General features: G+C 45.4%; 1 long non-coding RNA gene across 1 annotated transcript; it reads right to left on the reverse strand.

Moving 5' to 3' along the window:
• Window positions 1–22,500, reverse strand: LOC115831889. The gene is made up of 4 exons (XR_004027377.1): window positions 22,200–22,500; window positions 21,360–21,411; window positions 3,498–3,693; window positions 1–258 (listed from the first exon to the last, which is right to left on the reverse strand). It is a non-coding gene; the product is annotated as an uncharacterized LOC115831889 (long non-coding RNA).
• Window positions 22,501–23,453: the final 953 nt, after the last annotated feature.

Below are 23,453 nucleotides of genomic sequence, written 5' to 3' on the forward strand. Positions count from 1 at the left end.
TGAATTAAAAACGAAATTTATTTTCTCACAGTCCTGTCTCCGCGCCTAAGGACCACCTCATCCAAGAATCAGCTGAAGTCCAGATCAAGGTGTGGGCAGGGCTGGTTTCTCCCAAGGCCTTTCTTCTTGGCTTGTAGATGGCTGTCTTCTCCTTGTGTCCTTACAGGGTCTCCTCTGTGCATGTCTGGGTCCTAATCTCTTCTTCTCAGATCCCCATGAATAAGGACAGGCCTGGAGGGCAGGGCTCTGGCAATTTCCCTAAGAGATACAGAGTCCCAGAGTTCTGTTTGGTTTCTAGGTTGTGACCCCATTCCCCGATTGTACCCAAACCCATTGTCTCCTCAGATGAAATTAGTCCCACCCCAGTGAGCTCACTTAACCTTAATTACCTCTTTAAAGACCATATCTCCAAATATGGTCACCTTCTTCAGTACTGGGGGTTAGGACTTCAGCGTGTGAATTCTGTAGGATGCAATTCAACCTGGAACACCCCACATCCAATCTGTGAACGAATCCTGGCAGCTCCACCTTCACAACATATCAGGAATCCAGCCACCTCTCCCCACCTTCCCTACTGTCTTCCTGGTCCAAGCCATTGCTGACTGCCATCTGCACCAACCGCACTTGCCTCCTAGCAGCCAATGGTGCCCCTGAATTCCCTTCTCCAGGTAAGAGCCAGACGGTCATTTTATTTCATTTCATCTATTTTTTATTTCTATTTTTATTTTTAATTTTAATTTTTTTTTTTTTGAGATGGAGTGTCACTCTGTCACCCAGGCTGGAGTGCAGTGGCACGATCTCAGCTCACTGCCTCCCAGGTTCAAGCAATTCTCCTGCCTCAGCCTCCCAAGTAGCTGGGATTATAGGCGCCTGCCACCAGGCCTGGCTAATTTTTGTATTTTTAGTAGAGACAGGGTTTCACCATGTTGGCCAAGCTGGTCACAAACTCCTGACCTCAGGCGATCCACCTGCCTCAGAGTCCCAAAGTGCTGGGATTACAGGCATGAGCCACCGTGCCCGGCCTATTTTTAAATAATTTATAAGATGGAGGTCTCACTGTGTTGCCCAGGTGGGGGTGCAGCGGCTATTCACTGCACTCTTTCATTATCATTGTGCACTGTGGCCTCCAATTCCTGGGCTCAAGAGATCCTCCCGTCTCAGCCTCCCAGATAGCTGGGACTACAAGTGCATGCCACCAAGCCCAGCCAGGTGGTCATCTTAAAACACAAATCTGATCATGTCACCCCTCTGCCCAGTGGATTCTCTCCAGCGGCTTCTCACCTTATTTGGAATAAAAGCCAAAATCCTTACTGGCAACTACAAGGCCATACGTGATGTCTCCTGTGACTTTCCTTCTCCAACACTCTCCCCCTCCCTCACGTAGCTCCAGCCATGCTGGCCTTCTTGCATTCCACACACACACTGCGCCCCCCCTTCTGTTCCCTCTGCCTGGGACACCATTAGCATCTCCTCCTGACTCCCCTTCTTCTTCCTGGATTCTGCCCAGTGCCTCCTTATCAGAAGCCCTTCCCTGATGACGCTACATAGAGTAACATCCCAGCCCTCTCTCCATCTCTGGGATCCACCCTTCCTCGCACTTAGGACCAGCTGACCTGCATGTCTGCATTGCACTTGGTAGTTATCATCTGTCTCCCTACTAGAAATTAAGTTCCACAAAAGTGGGGGCTTTGTCATGTTCTGTGCTGTTCTCCCAGATACAGAGAGGATATTAGAGGATATTTGTTGATTGCATAAATGAGTAATATCTAGAATGAGAAATCTAAGGAATTAAAAAGTAAGGGAAAGGCCAGCTTTCAGACAAAGAACAGTGGGTATATTTCCTACGATTCATAAGCTTAACTGATTTTTTTAGCACTCATGGCCAGGGTGTTATTTACAGCCTTACATTGTCAGTCTACTGCTGTGTTATATTTTAACCTACGTCAAAGCAAAATTCCTTGAGAACGTGGACCATAATTTTTCCCTTATACATAGTCCTAGCTCAAGGGAAACAACCACCAAGTCCAGTTAGCAGCATCTGCCACGGATGCAGGGGGAGGGTGTGGAGGCATCTCCCCATGTCTCTGCTGACCTAATGCAACAGGAAGAACCTAAGGACACAGGAGGAGTCCTATGCCCCGGTTCAAGTCCTAGGACCACCACTTACTAGTCATGTGAGTAGTAATTATTTCTCAGAGTCTCATTTTCTCATTTGTATAAATGAAGATTATAATATTTTACCCAAAAGGGTTATTGTGAGGATTCAAGAGAAAGCAGATAAAGTACCAAGCACACACCTGGCACAAAGCAAGACTCTCAGTGAATGCCACTGTGATTCCCCTTGCCAAACCACACAGGCTACGGTAGTTAGAAAGCACCCACTGGTAAAAAGAAACTCATAAAGTTGCCAACAGAAGAGCCAAGTTCATGAAGAGACATGAGTGGTTGATAAGAGACGCGCAGTTTTCTGGGTCAGGAGAGCAGCTGATATATGATCCAGGGTATCCGGTATGCCCAAGTGAGCGATCTGGGGACTGTAGCGGGCTCTGATGTCTGTGTTTTGTCAGAGAGTGCAGGCTATTCTCCCTGAAATCCCTTGAGGGAATATATTTGAAAGCTATAAAACTGTACTGTGTGGTATACGGTGAGTATCTCCTGGCTTCCTCCTGTTTCTGGAGTCTTTCTTTGCTGCGCAGAGGAGACCTCATCCATGGGAAATTTCTGTCCTCAACGGTAGCCCACTTGCTCCTTGGGACTTTTTGGACATTTTCCTTTGTTCTTGAGTTTCTGACCCCTTCTCATCCCAGGAGGTTCTCACCCCACTGACTCTGCTTCCTCTTCTCATAGCAGACCCTGCAGTCACAGTTGTGCAATATTTCCCTGCTTGTTGCAAGCACCATCTCTCTGCTAATATTGTAAGAGTTAGGCAAATGACAAGCCTGGGAAAAGGCAGAAGGGGCACGCTCTGCTCTTCTGTTAACAGTAGCACGCTACTTCAAGGATGCAAGTCATAGAGAAGGGGAGCTAGGAGATTCAGAGACAACACCATGCAAACCCAGCGGGTACCCTTCCCAGGCTATTCTGAGAGCTACCAGCCCCCAACCTCTCCCACAGCTTCTGCCCTCTGAGAAGCAGCATGGCCCCGTGGCCCCAGGACCTCACTCATCTCCCGCTCCCCCATCCTCTGCCCTGTCCTGGAAAGTGGGCACTAAAGGGACATATTAAAACTGAAAAGAGACAAGGAGGTGCTTTCTCCCAGGAAGCAACGTGCTGCTCCATCTCCCACCCCACCTGCCCTCAGCGTCTCTTTAGCTAGGCCTACTTGGCTGAGAGCAGCCCCATGGGTATGAATGGTCTAGGTGCCTGCTTCTGGAAGCATGTTTGGAAGGAAGCAGGGAGGGTACTGAAAGGTAAAGCAGGAGAACTGGAAGATTGTATTCCCAAGTGTTTTCCTCGAAGACACTTTTTAACTTTCTCCGTTTCTTCTTCTCACTTACTTCACCATTGCCATTGACATGGGCTCTGTACACCAAGAAGCTGAAAGAGAGGAATCCAGGAGAGCCACAGAAAGGACAAGGGAAACGAGTGCAGGGGGCATGGATGCACATCCACTGACCATGTAAAAGCCAGGCCAGAAGCTAGGCCCTCAGATATGTTAGGTTTTCTCAGTGCCTTTCAGAGCTGTATTGGAGCCTGAAAAAAAAAAAAAAAAAAAAAGATTGAGAGAAAACATTGGCAATACTAATCCTGTTTGTTGTTGTTGTTGTCGTTGTTATTGGTTTGTTTGTTTGTGTTTTCAGACAGAACCTCTCTCTGTCGCCCAGGCTGGAGTGCAATGGCGTGATCTCAGCTCACTGCAACCTCCACCTCCCGGGTTCAAGCAATTCTCCTGCCTCAGCCTCGCAAGTAGCTAGGACTACAGGCATGCATCACCACGCCCAGCTAATTTTTATATTTTTAGTAGAGACGGGGTTTCACCATGTTGGCCAGGCTGGTCTCGAACTCCTGACCCTAGGCGATCCACCTGCCTCAGCCTCCCAAAGTGCTGGGATTACAGGCGTGAGCCACCATGCCCAGCCACTAATCCTGTTTTTAAACTTTGGTATTTTTATTTATAATTAAATATTTTGCATTAATTTTGATGTTTAGAAATATTGTATTAAGGCCAAGCATGGTGGCTTACACTTGTAATCCCAACACTTTGAGAGGTCCAGGTGGGAGGATCACTTGAGGCCAGGACTTCAAGACTAGCCTGGGCAACAAAATTAGACCCCCATCTCTACCAAAAAAAAAAAAAAGTTATTTTATATTAGCCAGGCATGGTAACTTGTGCCTGCAGTGCCCCCTACATGGGGTAGGCTGAGGCGGGAGGATCACTTGAGCCCAGGAGTTTAAAGCTATAGTAAGCTATGATTACACCACTGCACTCTGGTCTGGGTGACAGATAGAGATCCTGTCTCAAAAAAAATTATCTATATTCATTACTAATATTTTTGGCTCCCCCTTAAATGTGCACTGGAAGCAAGTGCCTCTCCTGCCTCTCTCTGGTCCTGGCCCTGATGAGATTTAACCCAGCTGATGGAACTGGTCAATTCACCTGGTTGATGATTTTTTTCAGAAAGAAAGAGTGAAAGCTCTAAAAATAATCTTTAAAAATCAAAGTCTATTTTTATAAATGTGCAATTCTACTAAAATAATTAAGAAAAGAGTGAAATTCTCAGCCACAAAAAGAAACCAAATTTAGACACAATTCAAATCCTTTATCTTCTGACAAAGCCAAGGTACTTCACCTTCTCAGCCACCAGGTGTCTCTGTAAACTCCCTGCAGGCCTCTGCACAGGGCACTGCAGATAACGTCATCTGTGAAATCTGCTGTTTTTAACCAGCTCTAAAGAGACAGCACATACAAAGAAAAAAAAAACAGTTTGGGCTGGGCGCGGTGGCTCACGCTTGTAATCCCAGCACTTTGGGAGGCCGAGGCGGGCGGATCACGAGGTCAGGAGATCGAGACCACGGTGAAACCCCGTCTCTACTAAAAATACAAAAAATTTGCCGGGCGTGGTGGCGGGCGCCTGTAGTCCCAGCTACTCGGAGAGGCTGAGGCAGGAGAATGGCGTGAACCCGGGAGCCGGAGCTTGCAGTGAGGCGAGACTGCGCCACTGCACTCCAGCCTGGGCAACAGAGCAAGACTCCGTCTCAAAAAAAAAAAAAAAAAAAGGAAAAAAAAAACAGTTTGAAATGTAACAGCTTCAAATACCAAATTTACAGTGATCCTCCCATTTATCCAGGATTTCTGGCTAATAGCCAAGTGCTCATGATAAAATCTATTAACAGATTTAAGCTAAGAAATAGATTATTAGAGTCAAGTTGTCCTAATCAATACACTTTCTAGAATGTTCCTGCTTATTTTTTTTATTTTATTTTATTTTTCTTTTGAGACGGAGTCTCGCTCTGTCACCCAGGCTGGAGTGCAGTGGCGCAATCTCGGCTCACTGCAACCTCCACCTTCTGGGTTCAAGCAATTCTCCTGCTTCAGCCTCCCGAGTAGCCGGGACTGCAGGCACGCACTACCACGCCGGGCTAATTTTTTTATTTTTTTGTATTTTTAGTAGAGACAAGGTTTCACCATGTTGGCCAGGCTGGTTTTGAACTCCTGACCTCAAGTGATCCATCCGCCTTGGCCTCCCAAAGTGCTGGGATTACAGGCGTGAGCCACCGTGCCCAGCCTAGGGTAGGGAATTTTGAAAACAATATTTAAACCATTTGTTTATGTTTTAAAAAAATCAATTCGTGAAGCGCTACGGGGGGCCCAGAAAACAAAGTAGTGGGAAGGTTGTGCTATTCTTTCAAAGTAAGTTTACCTTGTCTTCCTTTCCCTTCACATCCTCACCTCACCCCTCAGAAGAAAATGTAACACTTCAGTGAACAGACCATTTCCTCTGAGTTTAACTTTTTTGTGAGTTAATTCTGCAAATAAGCACTTGGTTCAACACCGTGGGGGACCATCGATCCTTCCTCCAAAGGTCCGGGAAAATGACTCTTGGGAGAGACCTGTGTGATGAGACTCCATGAGCTTCTCTAGCTCGTCTCAGATAGCATTTGTTCTTCATTTTAAAATTGCTGCTCATAACAATCACAGTAGGAACATGGCTAATGTTCACAATGGAGTGCTCACTACTTATTTTAGTACAGTCATTTCTCTGGGTTTCCACGGCAGGAAAACTCCAGCTTTTCTCTTAACTTCCTAGGCAATTCCTCCTCATCTGCTTCTTCCCTCAATGTTGCATTTCTCAGGATTCTGTCCCAAGCCTTCTTCTCTTGGTTAAGGTAGAAGAAAATCTTAGCAGTTATAATGAAACCTCAAACTATAAGAAAAGAGGGAGTAATAGTGGGTTCCATGATGCCAAATTAGTTGCATGTCCTGAAGAGGATTGCCAGCCACAGGCTCCATCCCTTATATCTAGGTAGCTGCGTCCTTTCTATGAGTCATCTAGGCTTTAAATGGCCATCAGATCACAGGGGATTTTGTTCAAATGCAGATTCTGAGTCAGCAGGCCTGACTGAGGCTGAGATTCTGCATCCCACGTGATATAGATGCTGCTGGCCCATGGACCACACTTTGAGTAGCAAGGTTTAGATGATCATATAATTCTAATGAGATACTGATAAAACATACCTAAATTATCAATCACACCAACAGACCAAATCAATATATAATAATGGCTGAACTGGGATAGGGAAGCTGATTTTGAAAAATTTAAAGAATACATGCTTCTGGTTTCCAAAACTCAAAATCTATTCGAAGAGAAAAGGGACCTAAAAGTTCCATGACATGAGAAACAAGATTCTGTTTTTTCAAAGGGCCCAACCTAAAGATTGATTGTGGCTGGGCACGATGGCTCACGCCTGTAATCCCAGCACTTTGGGAGGCCGAGGCGGGCAGATCACCTGAGGTCAGGAGTTCGAGACCAGCCTCAACATGGAGAAACCCTGTCTCTACTAAAAATACAAATTTAGCCAGGCGTGGTGGTGCATGCCCGTAATCCCAGCTACTTGGGAGGCTGAGGCAGGAGAATTGTTTGAACCCGGGAGGCAGAGGTTGCGATGAGCCGAGATCGCGCCATTGCACTCTAGCTTGGGCAACAAGAGCGAAACTCTGTCTCAAAAAAAAAAAAAAAAGATTTTGCAGATTTGAACGACTAGGTCCAGTACCAAGAATCAATTCTTTCGTAACTCAGCATCTGCAACTTAAGCCAGTCTGAATTTGGGAGGAGGGGGAGAGGTAGAAGGATGATCATATTATTTTTGTAATCCTAAACTGATATAGAAATAGGAAACCCAGAAAAGTATAAAATAAAATGAGAATTAAATATATGCATATTTATCATCAATGTAGATGACGAACAATCTTAAATCCATGATATTAGCAATTTCAAAAATCAATGATGGGCCGGGTACGGTGGCTTATGCCTGTAATCCCAGCACTTTGGGAGGCCTAGGTGAGCAGATCATCTGAGGTCAGGAGTTCGAGACCAGCCTGGCCAACATGGTGAAACCCCATATTTACTAAAAATACAAAAAATTAGCTGGGTTTGGTGGCGCACACCTGTAATCCCAGTCACTCGGGAAGCTGAGACAGGAGAATCACCTGAACCCAGGAAGTGGAGGTTGCAGTGAGCTGAGATCACACCACTGCACTCTAGCCTGGGCTACAGAGCAAGACTCCATCTCCAAAAAAAACAAACAAATCCAAAAACAAATAACAAAATCAATGATGGGCCGAGTGCAGTGACTCACGCCTGTAATTCTGGCACTTTATGAGGCTGAGGCAGGCAGATAGCTTGAGGCCAGAAGTTTCAGACCAGCCTGGCCAACATGGTGAAACCCCGTCTCTACTAAAAAATACAAAATTAACTGGGCGTGGTGGCGCACACCAGTATTCCCAGCTACTTGGAGCCTGAGGCAGGAGAATCGCTTAAACCCAGGAGGCAGAGGCTGCAGTGAGCCAAGATTGCCCCACTGCACTCCAGCCTGGGCAACAGAGCAAGAATCTGTCTGAAAAAAAAAAAAAAAGCAATGTTATGTCATAATTTCTGTAATCTTTGTGATAACTAGTATGTTTTGCCAGTTTTTAAAGGCTTTTAATGTATTTAAGATCCAATGGATTTGTGTTGTGATTTTAATTAAGCAAAAAAACAAAAAAAGAACTTAATTTAGGCATGCAATTAACACTTAAATGTTTGGGAAAAAATATTTTCTTAAAAGCATAAGTTTTACTTTATTAGTTAGAAATATACTACATACATAGAGAAATGCTGACTGTTGACTAAAAGAATGCTAATTGCTTCACAAATTTATGAGAAGGTCTTGCTGACCTTGTAGCATATCAAATGTGTCAAGTTCCTGCCAACGCAAGATTTCTGCAGTTCCTTTCTCCTAGAATGTGCTTCTCCAACCTTTGCTTGCCTATTTGTGTGTCTGTGTGCTTAATGACTCTTTTATATTGGAGTGTGAATTCCGTGACCATGGAAACAATTTACCATGGTAATCTTTATACCCCTGCAAAGGTTGCTGGTATTATCCCATTTACAGAAGGCAGTCTTGGAGAGTTTTAAGTGGCATATCCAAGTTGCGGTGCTGGGATAGAACCAAGCTCTCTCTTACTTGTGAGTCCATGAACATCACTGTGACACTGAGTTCAATAAACAGTGATCACTGATTGAATGTTGCTCAGGTCATCTGCTGTGTTCTGCAAACGCAAAGTCACAGAATTATGGGACCTTCCAGAGCTCTCCTTGAAAAGAACATTTGGGACAAAACTTTAAACACTACTCCCTTGAGGAGCCAATCATAGAGAACACAATGAAAATATACACCTACCATTTAGGCCTTAATATAAATTATGCCCCTTGCTCTTTACAAAAATCCTTGGACTGATAAGAAAATGAAGTCTGTGCAAAGTGATATTTCCTAGCTTTTTGCATGGAAAGGCAGCATAGCATAGTTAGGAGTAGTGAAGAGTCCCTGAAAGGATTCTGGGTTCAGGCTGTCTGGGTTCAGATCTTCGAACTGCCACATTTTAGCTGGTGGCCTGGGGAAAGTTGTTTAAACTCTCTGCGTTCAGTTTACTCATCTCTAAAGGGGGCAGAACAAAGGCTCTACCATGAGGCTGTTCTGAGGATTGAATGAGGCGATACACATAAAAAGCTACAACATTGGCGACATCTCTAAAAGTAGATAGCAAACATTTGCTTCATGTCTGATACTCTATGACAGGCGCTCAACTCATACTTGAACCCATGACATTAGACTTGCGTTTCTTTTCCACCTGATCAGACTGTACTTCCCCATCCATTTTGGCTAGAACGTGCTAACATTTTTGCCCTGCAGGCACGATCTGCCCTCTGCGTAGCTCTCTTCCTCGTTTCCATGGCTGCATTTCTTTTTCCTGCGTAATAGAAAACCCCAACTGCAGAGGCAGGTTTATTTATAGCTGAAAAATTAGTGTTATTTAGCTTGAGCTTTTCTGCAACCATCAGTCCATTACTGTAAGCGCATCCACATTTACACTGCAACATCCTTCTGTTTTCCCAGTGCCCTGTAATTCTTAATTAGCTACTCAAAACAATGTTTATTGAATGTCTATAGAGAGAGAAACCTGATCCAGCCTTTTTACATCCGAAACCAGTATCTACCCAGAGCTCAGACTCTCACATACCAACCACTTCCTAGACAACTCTGCTTGGAGATTCCATAGCATTTCAGATGTGGCCAAAGTGGAACTCACTGTCTTCCCCTGGCCTGCCATGGGTTCCTGGTTTTGATGAAGGAAGCCACCATTTCCCAGTCCCTCATGCCAGATACTAGGAGTTGTCCCAGATTCCCGTCACATACTACTACATCCCATCCGCCACCAGGCTCCATCAATCCTGTCTGCTAAAGCCACGCCATCCCTCTCATCACCCCAACCCCCTACAAAGTAGTATTTCCTGGACTATTGAAAACCATCTTGGGGCTGGTCCTTCTTCCTTCAGTCTCCTTTTCCTCTAGTCCCCACTCACATTGCTGTTACTTCGATGTTTTGGAGTCTGACCATATTACACTCCCCTGCCTGTCTGAACTCCTCCTATGTCCCCCATCACCCACAGGATGAAGGCCCTGCTCTAAATCATGGCATAGGAGACCCTTCACACTCTCTTCCCCACCTTCCTCACCAGATGCATCGCCTGCCATGCCACATAGCTTTTTTTCTTTTTTCTTTTCTTTTTTTTCCTATTTATTTATTTATTTATTTAAGATGGAGTCTGGCTCTGTCGCCCAAGCTGGAGTATAGTGGCACAATCTCAGCTCACTGCAACCTCCGCTTCCCGGGTTCAAGTGATTCCCCTGCCTCATCCTCCTGAGTAGCTGGGATTACAGGCATGCATCACCACACCCGGTTAATTTTTGTATTTTCAGTAGAGACGGTGTTTCCCTATGTTGGCCGGGCTAGTCTCGAGCTCCTGACCTCAGGTGATCTGCCCACCTAGGCCTCCCAAAGTGCTGGGATTACAGGCATGAGCCACTGCACCTGGCCCCCCACGTAGCTCTAATAGCAAGGTGATTTGCTGCACTCTCTCAGGCCTCCATGCTGTTTCCATGTTGTCCCTCAGCCTGGAATAGTTGTCCCCTCCATGCCCAGCCAGTGAACAGCTTCTCTTTCAAGTCTCATCTTGAAAATCACCTAATCTGCCGGGCGCGGTGGCTCATGCCTGTAATCCCAGCACTTTGGGAGGCCGAGGCGGGCGGATCACGAGGTCAGGAGATTGAGACCATCCTGGCTAACACGGTGAAACCCCGTCTCTACTAAAAATACAAAAATTAGCCGGGCGTGGTGGTGGGAGCCTGTAGTCCCAGCTACTCAGGAGGCTGAGGCAGGAGAATGGCGTGAACCCGGGAGGTGGAGCTTGCAGTGAGCTGAGATCGCACCACTGCACTCCAGCCTGGGTGACGGCGAGACTCCGTCTCAAAAAAAAAAAGAAAAAGAAAATCACCTAATCAAGAAAGCCCTTTCCAACCTCCCAGGCAGAATTCTGTGCTTCCTCTCCTATGTTCTTGTGGTTTCTGGTACATAATTCTATCATAGCGCCCATCCCATTACTCAACTGTTTACCTATTGTCTCCCCGGCCAGACTGAGCATCTCTCAGATGCTCCATTTGTCTTGGTATCCCCAGTATTTGATATACACGAGGTGTCCAATAAATGCTCATGAAATACATGATTGTAGTGGTGAGAGCCAGGCCTGACAGAGATCTCTTGATTGGCAGTCACCCTCCTCCCATGCCACACTTCCCCAGGCAGTCTTGGCTGGCCTTCCCTGGGCAGTGACACTTCTGGTGTCCACGGTGAGAGGATGGTGGCAGCTGAGTGTCTTAACCTTACTGTGCACACACCTGTGCCAAGCATGGCTCCCTAGAGGGCAGCCTTAAGAGCAAGGTGAAACAACCCTGGAAGTAAATGCGCCTGGCAGAGAAACTAGCCCCACTGAGACCTAGCTTGTCAGAGTGGATCCCCGTTGCGGAAGGGATGTGCTGTGTTTGGGAGCTGACAGATTCCAGTCAAAATGGAAGGATCTAAATGAATTTAGATTCCACCTTTGACCTAGCCTGGATGCAGTGGCTCATGCCTGTAATCCCAGCAGTTTGGGAGGCCGAGGCAGGCAGATCACTTGAGATCAGGAGTTCGAGACCAGCCTGGCCAACATGGCAAAACCCCACTTCTACTAAAAATATAAAAATTAGCCGGGCATGGTGGCAGGCGCCTGTAATCCCAGATTCTTGGGAGGCTGAGGCAGGAGAATCACTTGAACCCGGGAGGTGGAGGTTGCAGTGAGCCGAGATCGCACCACTGCACTCCAGCCTGGGCGACAGAGGGAGACTCTGTCTCGAAAAAAAAAAAAAAAGTCTACCTTTGACCTAAATCCAGCGTAGTAATAGCCAAGATGAGTAAGATAAGTATAAGCTCAAGAGTTAAGCTTCTGGAGAAAAGAGAACTGTATTTAACTTACCTTAGGTTGTAAGCCCCTCAGCAGAGGGGAGTGGATCACCTTTTTGATGAGAATACATGTTTTAAGATAAATATTAAAACCACTTCCAGCTGGGCATGGTGGCTCATGCCTGTAATCCCAGCACTTTGGGAGGCCAAGGCAGGTGGATCACAAGATCAGGAGTTCGAGATCAGCCTGGCCAATATGGTGAAACCCCGTCTCTACTAAAAATACAAACATCAGCCGGGCACGGTGGCGGGCGCCTGTAGTCCCAGCTACTTGGGAAACTGAGACAGGAGAATCATTTGAACCCGGGAGGCAGAGGTTGCAGTGAGCCAAGATCTGGCCACTGCACTCCAGCCTGGGCGACAGAGCGAGACTCCGTCTCAAACAACACAACACAAAACAAAACAAAAAAACATTTTCTATTTTCCCAGTAGAAACAGGCACTGAGAGGTGAGTTTTGATCAGAATAGTGCTGCAAAATCCACTCATACTGCAAATATTTACTGAATGCTGGGCAGAGAGTTCACAAGAATTAACTACACATCATCTTGTCCTTCAAGGTGATTATGGAATATTTAGAGGAAAAAGACAAATTTCTAAGAAAAGCCGAATAACAATAAAAGTTAAATAAGTAATGCAAGCAAGAAGACTTTTTTTTTTTTGAGAGAAGTCTCGCTCTTGTCCCCCAGGCTGGAGTTCAATGGCACAATCTCGGCTCACTGTACCCTTCATCTCCCGGGTTCAAACGATTCTCCTGCCTCAGCCTCCTAAGTAGCTGGGATTACAGGCACCTGCCACCAGGCCCAGCTAATTTTTTTGTATTTTTAGTAGAGACAGGGTTTCACCATGTTGGCCAAGCTGGTCTCAAACTCCTGACCTCAGGTGATCCAACTGCCTCGGCCTCCCAAAGTGCTGGGATTACAGGTGTGAGCCACCACCACCACGCCTGGCCTTTTTTTTTTTTTTTTTTTTTTGACAGGGTCTTGCTTTGTCGCCCACTGGAGTGTAATGGTGCAAATCTCAGCTCATTGCAACCTCTGCCTCCTGGACTCAAGCGATCCTCCCACCTCAGCCTCCAGAGAGCTGGGACCACAGCCACTGCCACCACATCCAGCTACTTTTTTTTTTTATTATTTTTTAGTGGAGACAGGGATTTCACTATGAGATCCTAAGCTCAAGCGATCTGCCCACATCAGCCTCCCACAGTGCTGGGATTATAGGCATGAGCCACTGCACCCTGCCAACTATTCCTTAAAGGCGTGACTCACTGCCAAATAAGAGGTTTGAACCAGAAGTTCAGAGAAAGGAAAGAAGTTTGCGCCTCCAGGGTGGACCGATCCATAGGAGGCAGAGACCAAAAACGAGGCTCTCACTTGGCGGACTGGACGAGCAAGATGGAGTGCATGGTGGAGGCATGGGGGTGCACCTTGGTAGAAAAGAAGCCTTTGGGATTTGGGACTGGAGTTTATGTTCTGTCATTTATTAGGGAGAGATCTCAGGCATTTTTTAAAAATCTTCTCTGCACAACAGTTTCCTCATGGGTGAAAGGAATAATATTATCTACCCCACTGGGCTCCACATACCATTCAGACCACAAGCATCTGTGGAGTCTACTTATACCAAGCCCTTCTGATAAGCCCTGGAGTACAAGATGAAAAGAGAAGGGCCTGCCCTCAAGAGCTACCAGATAAGGAGGGGCAGTCACTGTGGTCCCTCTCTTCATTTACCTTCCAGGGGTCTGTCTTTTTGTTTGTTTGTTTGTTTGTTTGTTTGTTTTGTAAGATGGAGTCTCGCTCTGTCGCCCAGGCTGGAGTGCAGTGGCACGATCTCGGCTCACTGCAAGCTTCGCCTCCTGGGTTCAAGCAATTCTACTGCCTCAGCCTCCGGAGCAGCTGGGACTGGGACTACAGGCCCCCGCCACCACGCCTGGCTAATTTTTTTTTTTTTTTTTTTGTATTCTTAGTAGAGACAGGGGTCTCACCGTGTTAGCCAGGATGGTCTCCATCTCCTGAGCTCGAGATCTGCCTGCCTCGGCCTCCCAAAGTGCTGGGATTACAGGCGTGAGCCACCGTGCCCGGCCCAGGGGTCTGTCATTTTAAAGCAGCAGTGGTCAGAACCATGAGCCACATACATGGAATGCAGGACCTTGGTTCAGAAGTTTGAAGACAGAACAAGCTCTTCACCATCCACAACGGAAGGTTCCTGCCTTCCTGTCCCACGTTCTGTGAGGAAATGCGTCTGTCCTCTGGAGCTCCTGATTTTCAAGGCTTCTCCCCTGAGCTTTGATGAAGTCTGGGGGAGCCAGCGTCAGAGGCAGCACACCCTAGTCACCTGCGATCGTTACCCAAAGAGCCTGCTGTTGACTTCAAGTCACTTCGTTTTTTTAATTGCAAAAGACAACCACTAGGGGGCCTAGGAGCAAGACGCTGAGCTCCGATTCCATTTATCAGGCAAAATGCCTTTCCTTCTTGCTGAAAAACGCAGTCAAGGTCAACAAAACACACACCGTGGGCTGAGAACAATACCTTCTGCACCTTCTGCACACCCTTAGTGGACAGCGCATCTCTCTTGAGGCTAAAAAATATTCTTAACTCAGCCCATCCTCTACAGCCCATCAGGCTGGGTCAAGCGTTTCTTAGCCCTGATTCCATTTTTCAGTGTTTCCTTCTGATTAAAAGCCCTTTGGCACAGCAGGATTGTCTATAATAATGGCAAATGACTCACATGATGATGAGGCAATCCTTTCGCATCCTGAGCTACAATCCATCTTGTAAAGCCTTGCAACGGCCTGAATTACAGCCCTGGATTCTCAGCAAAGGCACGGAGTGGGGGTTTTTGCTTGATGCTCTCTCCCCTCTCAGTTTCCCACACCTTATGCAGAGGCTTGAATGTCTAATGTACTGTACGTACCTATAGCAATCCTCATGAAATCAATCACTCATTTAGAAAAAAAAAAAGCAAGCAAGAAAAAGGAAGAAAGAAAGAAAAGAAAAGAAAAGATGGAGGAAGAAAGAAAGAAAGAAAAAAAATGATCAGGCCCCTAGGGGCCTCTGAGGTCACAGTAACTCAAGTCCCCATGACCAAAACTGGGTGGCAAAGCTTGTTTTTCCTTAGCAGGAGTCTGCTTTTGCAAAGGTTCGTCTCTTACATTTTCTTTGAGACACTCACGCACACTCCAGCAACAATGGAAATGAACATAATTTCCCAAGCAGGTTGCCTAGAAACCACTCCTGTGTTTCTGAAACTAATTTAAACATGAAAATTCAGCTCCTGACTCATGCCAGGAATGCACGTCATAATTTTCTCAGTATTTTACTTTCTTTTTCTCTCACATTACAAAATAATGCATGCTTATTGCAGAAAAAAGTGAAAAGAATATGAAAATATAGAGGTTCAGAAAGTAAAGAATCTCCTTAATCTCACTATCAGAGGCAACTTCTGTTGTCATTTGGGAATATTTTCTTCTAGGCCTTTTATTTTTCTATGTATTTTTAACATCATGGAGATTAACACCGATTTTACATTGAGATTAATACTGAATTTAATTAGCATATTGTCAGCATTTCTCCATCTGGTGAAATTTTCAGAAACTTGATTTTTAAAAGACTGCATTATATTACAGTTCATTTTCCCAATATTAACCATTCTCTAAATGCTAGATGTTTAGGTTATTTCTAATTTTTCACCATTATAATGTCGGAATTATCAACTTAGTACAAAATAGTTATTATATCTTCATTTCTTCAGGATAACATCATAAAAGGAGTTTCAAAGAGGATAAACATTTTAAAACTTTTTTAATATTGAACTAATATATGTTTACGTTTTTTTAATTAAACAGTACATTAAAAACAAATTTCCTTCTCCACTCTCTACAGGTAACCCCTGTTGCTGTGAATACAGAGCACGTGTATCACTTGAACCCAGGAGGCGGAGGTTGGAGTGAGCAGCGATCGTGCCACTGCACTCCAGCCTAGGCAACAGAGAGAGACTCTATATTTAAAAAAAAAAAAAATTGATATAGTAATTTTATCTAGCCTACCATCTGTTTTCTCATTTTCTAGTTGACCCAATGATGTCCTATATATCATTCTTTCCCTTTTAGTATAGAATACAGTCTAAGATCAAGGTTACATATTGTATTTAGCTGCCACAACTGTTGTCTACGTTAATTTGGAAGATTTAACACTGCCTTTCTTTGTCTTTTACAATGCTATCATTTTTGGAGAATACTAGTCCCCTCTTTTCTATTTTTAAATAGAATTTTCTCATTTGGGGATTTTTGATGTTTCCCATTATTAAATTCAGGTTATGCATTCCTGGACAGAGCATTAAATAAGTGATACTGTGTCCTTTTTGGAGCATCACATCTGGAGGCACACAAGGTCCATCTTCCCCTTATTGGTGACATAAATTTTGGTCACCCAATCAACGTGTTGTTTGACTTCTCCACTGCAGAATTACTATTTTTTCTCTTGTCACCAATAAGCAATCTGTGAATAGGTACTTTAAAAATCATGCAAATATCCTGCTCCTCATCAGAATTTCCACTTAAATTTAGCAACTATTAATGATCCTTGCCTGAGCCAGTTTTCACTTGGATGGTGGCAAATGATGATTTTCTAACTCCAGCTCACCCTGCACATTTACCTGTTAGCACTTTGCAGCATTCTACTGTAAGCAAGATCCTCCCACCTCCTCCTTATCTGTTATCAGTATGCACATGTAGATTTCCATTTTTCTTCCCCCACCCCCTTTTTTTTTTGAGACAGAGTCTCCCTCTGTCACCTAGGCTGGAGTGCAGTAGCACAATCACAGCTCACTGCAGCCTTGACCTCCCAGGCTCAAGTGATCCTCCCACCTCAGCCCCCCAAGTAGCTGGGACTACAAGCATGCACCACAACACCTGGCTAATTTCTTACACTTTTTGTAGAGATGGGGTCTAGTGATATAGCCCAGGAGGGGATTACTGTTTTTCAATAGTTCACATCCCACTGCTGTCCTTAATTCCTTTGGTGCTCAAATTGTGTCCGATTTGGCCAGGGGTAGCCCCTTCACACGGGCTCTTGTGTCCTTGCTTTAAAATCAGATCACGTAACTTTCTGGATCCCTTCTCCTTTGATTCAGGCTTGGTCTGCCTGAAGCTGAAAGTCATCCTAGGAAGAGGGAAGATGGTACCCCAGATGCTGCAACCGGGCATAGCTGTCCTCCTTCTCACGAGGCCAGTCTTCGGGGAGTCTCTGTCAAAACAAGGCTCAGCTTGGGATGGAGACGTGCCACCCAGTGCCCCATTTCCTAGTTGGATGTTTGATTTGTCCTCTTCCTGCCACCACCCTGCTTAGCCACTGTATCACACAGAGCTAGAAAAGTCACATCTTGTAACCATGGTGACCAACTAGCACACAGGTTCGCTCTCTGGCCGCAAGAAGCAGACAAGGTAGCTTTTCTGTTTGCAGTTTCGCTCTTTATTCAGGCCCACATGCTAGGGTTTGCTGGCTATCTGTAAGGAATTGAGCAATTGCAAGTTATGTTTTTCTTTCTTGGGTGTGGTTGGGGGTGTTTTTTCAAACATAGCGTGTCTTAGCAACTGAAAGGAACTGTAAGAGGGCTCCTTTGGTTTGTGGATAATCCAGGTGCCTTTGGGATCCCCATTTCCTCGAGATTAGTGTGCTCACAGCTGATACCCTCTTTATCAACTGGCTCCATATGCTTCCTGTGCCTGCAGTTTGAGATGGGCAAAGGCAGCCACTACTGCTCGGTATGAACAGAGACTTCACAACGGCGAGGGTCTTTGTCGGTCCCTTCAGACCTTCTGCTTCCAAAGCTCTATAGGAACATAAAGTGGATCTCCCAGCCAAAGACTCCACTTCCAGCCAAAAGGAAGGGGTTCTGCAAGGTTAAAAGGATAACTGGGGGCCAGAAATTGTTTATCTATATTCTTTTTTTTTTTTTTTTTGCGATGGAGTTTCACTCTTGTTGCCCAGGCTGGAGTGCAGTGGCGCAATCTCAGCTCACTGCAACCTCCAGATTTAAGCAATTCTCCTGCCCCAGCCTCCCGAGTAGCTGGGACTACAGGTGTCCGCCACCACGCCCTCCTAATTTTTTTGTATTTTTAGTAGAGATGGGGTTTCACCGCATTAGCCAGGATGGTCTCTATCTCTTGACCTCGTAATCCGCCCCTGCCCGGCCTCCCAAAGTGCTGGGATTACAGGCGCGAGTCACCTCGCCACCTCGCCCAGCCGGTTATGTATATTCTTAATTATCCACAACATTTAATGTTCACGATTGAAAGGAAAAAAAAATACATTCATTGTCTATTTAACTGCCTGATGCCATGACAGAAGTATATACAGTCATCATTGTAGAGCAGGAAGTCACCTCGTTTGAGAGAAACTGAGCTCTGGAATGTTAGGTAACCCTCTCAAGGCCATGACAGTGGCGAGAGGCAGAGCCAGACTACAATCTCCACGTCCCGGCCGAGGCTTAGAGTGTTAGCCCTTGTTCTAGCAGCATTTCCTCAATGGCAGGAGAGAAATGTTAGAGCTTCTTTTTAGTTCTGGGATCTGATCCTTCTCGGGTCTGAACATCTTTCACAACGCCAGCCATCGGCTTATAGAGGAGACTGCTGATTGTCTCCAAAATCCATTCTCTAATTCTTCAGTAATAAAATGTCAGATGTTACCAGGGCCCATGGTTGCTCTGCCTCATTCCCCAGTATACCTGACAGTGAACTCATGTCTGAGAACTGGTCAGCAGGATGTAAGGGAGAGTGGTGAGCACTTGTCTTTCTTTTTTTTTTTTGTATTATTTTATTTATTTTTAACATAGAGTCTCACTTTATTGCTGGGGACTGGAGTATGGTGGTGCCATCTCAGCTCACCGCAACCTCCGTCTTCCAGGTTCAAGTAATTCTCCTGCCTCAGCTTCCTGAGTAGCTGGGACTGCAGGTATGTGTTACCACGCCTGGCTAATTTTTGTATTTTTAGTACAGATGGGGTTTCACTGTGTTGTCCAGGCTGGTCTCGAACTCCTGACCTCTGGTGATCCTCCCACTTTGGCCTCCAAAAGTGCTGAGATTACAGGCATGTGCCACCGCACCTGGCTGGTGAGCACTTTAAAGAACTAGAATGTACCCTTCTCTGGTCCCTTCCTCCTGACCAGTGACTGAAACGCTGAACCAAGCTTGGAGCTGGAGCAGCCATTTTGGGCCACGAGGTAGAAGCCATGTGTTGAAGAGAATGAAACAAGATGGAAGAAACCTGGTGATCAGGGAGCTGCCATAACAGTCTTGGATTGTCTCTGTTTACATGAGAGGTAAATAAATTTTTATTATTTATTTTATTTATTTATTTTTTGAGATGCAGTATCACTCTGTCACCCAGGCTGGAGTGCAGTGGCACGATCTCAGCTCACTACAACCTCCACCTAAGTGATTCACTTGCCTTAGCCTCCCAAGTAGCTGGGACTATGGGTACCTGCCACCAGGCCTGGCTAATTTTTGTATTTTTGGTAGAGACGGGCTTTCACCATGTTGACCAGGCTGGTCTCGAACTCCTGGCCTCAAGTGATCCACCCACCTCGGCCTCCCAAAGTGCTGGGATTGCAGGCATGAGCCATCGCACCCAGCCTTTATTATATCCAGTGGTTTAACAAAAACCACTGACATTTGGGGTTTTCAGTTATAAGTATTATGTATAATAATGCCGTTCGAACACAGAAAGTGAAACTATTTGAAAGTTCCTTGTAGAATTGGCTGGGAAGAAAGGCAATTCATTCCCTTTGAAGGATTTCATTCCCGGGATGTGGCTGCCTGCTTAAAGAACAGGTTCCATTCTGTAGAGGAAGCTGGGAGACAAGGAAAGACCCTCATCTCAAAAATATAGCCACTTCACATCCTGCTGACTTGAGTTTATTTGGTGTGTTAAACTGGTTTCTCTTTTAAAACAAATGTCCCCTTAGTAAGCTACGCTCATTGGTTGTTCACACCTGAGAACCAGAGCATCCTCTGCTGATTAGTAAGGAGTTTGGGGGAACGGGAGTTGCGACTAGGCTGCAGGAGGAAGTGACACTTGGGGGAGGATAGGCCAAGGTTGGTGGGATTGATGGGACTCGGAAAGTCCCTGAAAGCAGGGAAACAAAGAAGTGGGAGAAATGCCAGACAGGGTGGCGCTCAAGCTCTAAATCGCGCTGGCTCGGCTTTGACTTGCTTTCAAGACACTGGGAACAGCGCGTGACCACCAGAGGGCAGCAGCGCAAGATGAAATTACAGGGACTCTTCACAGGGCCCCTGGCTTCAGGTCCCAGGGAGATCCAGCCTTCCCATCCAACCCGGATCCGCCTGGTTTTCTTTGTCCAAAGTCAACCAGGGTGGAAGACTTCAACCAAAATGGGCAGGGCCCACTTTCATACACATTCGTTCAGAGATCCCTGCTGATGGTCCTTCCCCCTCTCTAGTCCACTGATGCCATCTCTATCACACATTTAACGTTGTATTAAAATAGTCTTTAACGTGGGTTATATATGCTTTTTACCTAGCCACGCCCTAAGCAATCAGACCTGTGAAATGATGATTTTGGTGTGCTGGTGTGTGTATAATTATTACATTAGAATATCCATATCACTAGAAAATCATCTCACTATCACCTACAGGATGTATATCACACTTGGAAAAACATTGCATTACTTCATTAAATTCCCCCCGATGACCCAATGAAGAAAGTGATATTATTCTCCCCATTTTCTAGATGAGGAAACTGAGGCTCAGAGAGGTTAAATATCTTCCTCAAGAATTTTCACCAGAGCTGGAATTTGAACCAAGGTCTGTTTGACTTAGAAGGCAGTGGTTCTTGCTTTCTCCCGAGGAGAAGGGAGCAGAGATAACTAAAGATGCCTGACTCCCAGTCCCACAGGAACATGCCCCCGGCAGCTCACTTCCTCTCTTCCTTGTCTTCAATTTCTAAGAATATCTTCTTTTCACTAAAACAAAACACTCCAGAATGCATTCTGCATGAATAAAGACTGCCAACTCCATGGCAGAAATAACATTCCTTTTGGGAATGTTTATCACTTCTAAAATGATGATAAAGAAATTCAACAGTTTGTATTTCTGGACGAACTAGGGGAGAAGAGGAAATAAAGTATCTACAGAGTATCACAACACACCTACAGGAAGCTGAGCAAAGTAGGCTAATCGCACTGGGCCTGGAGGACGGCTGGTAACAGAGCTGGTAACAGAAACCTCGACGTTTATCTGAAGTGACTGCTCATCCCCAGGCACCACGGTGACAGGTGTGATAGAAAGATAAAACCCTAGACTCTGCCGCTCACCCGCTGTGGGGCCTTGGTCAAGCCACTTCTCTCTGAGCTTCAATTGCCCCGTCTGTAAGAGGATAACAATTCCGCCCTCAGGGGGTCATCATAGCAACAAATGAGGAACCTGTAAATTAGTGCCAAAACACCCCACTTATTACTACTGTTTTTAAATGACTGTGAGAGTAAAAAGGGCCTTGATGTTCAGAACCCAATCAGCTTGGAGTGAATTGTAGCACTTGGCAAATACTGCCTTTTCTGCTTGGAAACTTCACTTAAAAAGAAAAAAAATGAGGTCAAAGAGCGATTCCTAAAGCAAAAGAAAGCTGCTAAACTTTGAACTATTCCTGACCCGAAAGTCCTCCTTCAGACCATGTTTCCCCTTTTTGACTTACGTGTAGCCCAACATTCATAAATCCTTGCTTCTACCCGAGGGCCACACAGAGGAATGGACAGACAGGAAGAGTCTTTGCCCAGTTAGTTCCACTTCCTCCCGGGCACCCCATGGTCATAGCCCTGGAGAATTGTTTTTTGCGGCGCTGAGGGCTACATTTTCATTTTAACCAGTGCAAGGTAGGCAACAGACTGAAGTCAGAGAGCTTGATGATGTAATGAATTTGCCAGCTGCCAACGACACTAGGACCTCATCACATTTCTTTGTTTTCCTTTCTAACCCCAAATCTAGCAGGCATCCCTGTTCTCATTAACAAAGCCTCCTATTAGCACCATTGCTCCCTAACTACCATCGGACATCACAGGGAGAAGTTCTGTATCGAGAACAGTAGAGCAAAAAGTCAGGAAGAAAGCAAGTCCCCAACATCATGCAGCCCACATACCAGCTCTGGATGGCTTATGTACGATGAAATCTCCAAGATGCCTTCCGAAAACCAGATGTCCCTGTCCTTTCGGAACTACCGCTATCCCCTGTAACTCAATAAGCCTCATCTCCAACCTCATCCTGCTCTAACTCGAGCACAAACATAAGTCTGTAGAACCACAATGGCCTTGGGGGCATCATTCTCTTTGCCTTGTCAACATTTCTATTTTATATCCCTCCCTGCTCCCATCTAGAGGATGGTACTCAGTCACCTGAGACTCATCTTGTAGATAGAGCTTGATGGACCATGGGGAGAGGGCATCACTCCTGCTACAGTCTGAATGTACACACCTGGGGCCCAGCTGCCCAACCTTCCACCACTGAAGTTCAAGCAGTTGCATCTTAGACAACTCCTCCACTTCTAATCAGCCCAGCATAGAGGGAGTTTGGACACCCATCAATGGCTGAGAGAGAAAGAAATATAGTAAAAGATCTGTTAGCAGTCACTTTGTGCCCAACAGAACTCCCATTTGTCTTATGTCTAAAAAGCTGGCCATTGACTTTCAACAGGATTTCACTGATGCTATTAGAAAATATTTCACCACTAAATGAAAATAAAGATAAACTGCCTTTCTGAAGATGCAAAAGGTAAGAGATAATACATAAAAATACAAGTTGATCAAATTTCACTTGATGTTTGATGACATTCAGCGTCCCAGAACTTTGCTTTGGGAATTATTTTCTCCTTGATCTTGCAGAACAGTGTGAATGGACATAGAGCCCATTTGTATAAAAGAAGAACCTGAGGACGTAGGGGAAAACAAAAGAATTTGTCAGGGATGGGAAAAGCACACCCATTTAAATATGCAGAAACCTTAATGCCAGTGTCTGGCTAGCTATTAAGCAGTAATTCCTTCTCTATCCCTTATCATATCTACCAGTTACTCTGCAAGATTCTTCAGTGTAAAGAGCACTGTAAAATGTATTTTTCCGATTTATCTCATCTTTTTGCCAGATCAGCCCACCCCATGCATATCTGCCAGCTGCCTCTTGCACAATCCCTCAGAGCCCTTGGAGCTGCACTGTGGGCCCTCAGATGATCTGATGCAGGTATAGAACCCCTCCCCCACATTCTTTTCTTGCTAGCTTGCCTCCATTACAAACTGTCCTCCTAACTGAGATATTTTCAATCCTGGTAGTTTTTGCTTGTTTGTTTGAGACAGGATCTCACTCTGTCACCCAGGCTGGAGTGCAGTGGTGCAATCATAGCTCACTGCAGCCTTGACCTCCCGGGC

The sequence above is a fragment of the Nomascus leucogenys genome, chromosome 20 (assembly GCF_006542625.1).
Source record: "Nomascus leucogenys isolate Asia chromosome 20, Asia_NLE_v1, whole genome shotgun sequence".
Classification (NCBI taxonomy): Eukaryota; Metazoa; Chordata; class Mammalia; order Primates; family Hylobatidae; genus Nomascus; species Nomascus leucogenys.